General features: G+C 43.4%; 1 non-coding gene across 1 annotated transcript; it reads left to right on the top strand.

The window, feature by feature from the left end:
• Nucleotides 1-1,957: 1,957 nt before the first annotated feature.
• TRNAA-GGC (transfer RNA alanine (anticodon GGC)) lies at nucleotides 1,958-2,032 on the top strand. The gene has a single exon. It is a non-coding gene; the product is annotated as a tRNA-Ala (tRNA).
• The last annotated feature ends 796 nt before the right edge of the window (nucleotides 2,033-2,828 follow it).

The raw sequence follows: 2,828 nt of genomic DNA, 5'->3' as shown, positions 1-2,828 counted from the left end.
GGGTGAAGCCGGTCTGCTCAAAAACATGACATTTTTGAGGGTTATCTACAACATCTAATACTTTGAAAAGATGTAAAAGGACACTAAAGAGAACAAAAATAAAAACTGATTTAAAAAGTAAAAGTATAAAACAAGATGAAAAGTTTTGTCATTAAGTATTAAATGGCAAGGGAGTAAAATGCAATGTAAATATTTTACTGGCCAATGTAAAAATAGTAAATCTACCATGTGATAAAAATCAAAAGGAAATCTTCTAAAGGTTAATGTAACAAACTAAAAGGCAATTTTTGTCTTCCAGGTTTCTTGAGATATAATGGGCATGCAACACTGTGTAAGTTTAAGGTGTACAGCATAATGATTTGATTTATGTAGATTATGAAATGATTACTAAAAGGCAATTTTAAAAGTTGAAAATTATTTTAAAACTTTTTAGAAATTAATTTTTAAAACAAAAATTGATGTTAAAAATTATAAAACAAAAGAAATTATTAAAAATTAAAAGTAGAACCATTTTACAGAAAAGAACAGAAATTCTAAAACTTTTTTTAACATCTTTATTGGAGTATAATTGCTTTACAATGGTGTCTTAGTTTCTGCTTTATAACAAAGTGAATCAGTTATACATATACATATGTTCCCCTATCTCTTCCCTCTTGCGTCTCCCTCCCTCTAAAACTTCTTAATTAAAAACAAATAGAAGTTAAGTGAAATAAGCAGGACCATATAATGAAAATCATTAAATTTCAATGAAATAATACAACACACCCCAGAGGCAATTTAAGACTAAGGTCATTGAAACCTGAGATTCCAAGAAAATAAGGGAAACAGATGAAGCTTTGAGGAAAGGTGGGCGCCTTACAGGGTGCGCCAGCCCTCAGCCTCAGGGGCTAGTGGCTAGTGAGGACCAGAAGGACACTGTCTCCCGAATCGCTGGCCCTTCACTTTCAGGTAGATCACTACCCACAGGTGCAGACTTATGTCCAGGGAGCCAGTGCCTTAAAGAGCCTTCCAAGTATGTATTTGTATAAAGATTCACTTTGCTGTACACTTGAAACTAACACAACATTGTAAATCAATTACACCCCAATAAAAATTTAAAAAAAAAAGAAACCTACCTCTTAGTACCTGGACATAGGAAGCAATTAATAGGAATATGCCGAGTTTCATGAGAGAAAACGTCTCATTAGTTGATAACCAAGAGGCCTCAATGAAATGGAGGTGCAGAAATACTGCTGGTTGCAGGTCATTGTAAGCTTCTTGTATTATTCCTTCTCTTTGGTGACAATACATAAAACAGTTCATGGATTAATCTGAGCTAACATTAGAAAACAAATATTCTCTAAGCATAACCTACCACCTCATCTCTCTGTTCATCTGTTGGCTTCTATTATTTTGTTTCTTCTATGCAAAGAAGTTTGCTTACTTGGAAGTAAAGTGTTTGAAATATCACCAACAAATTAAAAAAAAAAATCCCTGTAAGCTTTCAGAAGTGCAGCTTTTTCCCAGGCTACACTCACCCCAGCCTCCACCCATAGTCCAGGGGTTCTGTCTTCTGCTGGAGGTGGGGGAGCTGTCCAGTCCCCCCAGCACCAAGGAGTTGGCACATCTGTGCCCTGCACAGAGCAGTGGTTCCCCCGCGGCGTGGGGAGGACCCAGGAGTCCCGCCGTCCTCTTGTAGCTGCCCTCAGCCCAACTCCATGTCTCTTAAGGCACCTACCAAGTGCAGTCTGCCCTACACACTGCCTGCCCAGGCATCACAGTTCTCCTGTACGAACTGTTGTCAACCACAGCCTAACCCTGACCCCCAGGAGAATCAGCCCACACCCTCCATAGACAGCTGTGGAGAAGAGACATAAGGTGGCCCAGAAACCTCCAAATGAGCAAAACTTGGTTAGTCTCCATGGGGTAGGACAGGACAATGCACGTCCACAAGCCTTTAGTTCATGGTGGCTAGTTAGGAGGGACTGTAGTTCAGTGATAGAGCACATGCTTGGCATGTATGAGGCCCTGGGTTCAATCCCCAGCACCTCCAGGTATTGGCTCTATTTTCCTCTAGTGGAATAATGATGGAATATTGTTCAAACATTGTGGCTAAAGCAGTCACCATGGGGGCCTAAAACACATGAGAGTGAGCAGAGATGCTCATTCCCTCTCCACCCAGATGCTCAGGTCCTAAGCTTCTCTGGGGGTCCACTGTACTTGCTCAGCACCTGCCTATAATGGAAGGGTGCCTGGAAAGTGCCCCTCTCCTCCTGGTTCTTATGTCATTGTTCCGTGGCTCCTCTTTGTAAATATCAGGACGGGCAGGGTGCCTGTTGCAGAGGAAGTGGAGGAGCCGCTCTGCAACGTCTCCAGGTCGCACCCAGAGAGGACCTCAGCCTCTCCTGCAAATGCACTGGGCTCCTTGCCCAGAGCTCTTTAAAAATCAGCATGGAGGAGACCTTCAAGATGACGGAGGAGTAAGACGTGGAGATCACCTTCCTCCCCACAAATGCATCAGAAATACATCTACATGTGGAACAACTCCTACAGAACACCTACTGAACGCTGGCAGAAGACCTCAGACTTCCCGAAAGGGTGCGTAAGGAGAGGGGATTCAGAGCACCGCCTAAACAAGCTCCAGAGATGGGCGTGAGCCATGGCAATCAGTGCGGACACCAGAGATGGGCATGAAACGCTAAGGCTGCTGCTGCCGCCACCAAGAAGCCTGTGTGCGAGCACAGGTCACTCTCCACACCTCCCCTCACGGGAGCCTGTACAGCCTGCCACTTCCAGGGTCCCATAATCCAGGGACAACTTCCCCAGGAGAACACACATCATGCCCCAGG

This window comes from Delphinus delphis, chromosome 7, assembly GCF_949987515.2.
Source record: "Delphinus delphis chromosome 7, mDelDel1.2, whole genome shotgun sequence".
NCBI lineage: Eukaryota > Metazoa > Chordata > Mammalia > Artiodactyla > Delphinidae > Delphinus > Delphinus delphis.
The sequence above is the reverse complement of the archived record's forward strand: the minus strand, read 5'-3'. Positions and strand labels throughout refer to the sequence as shown.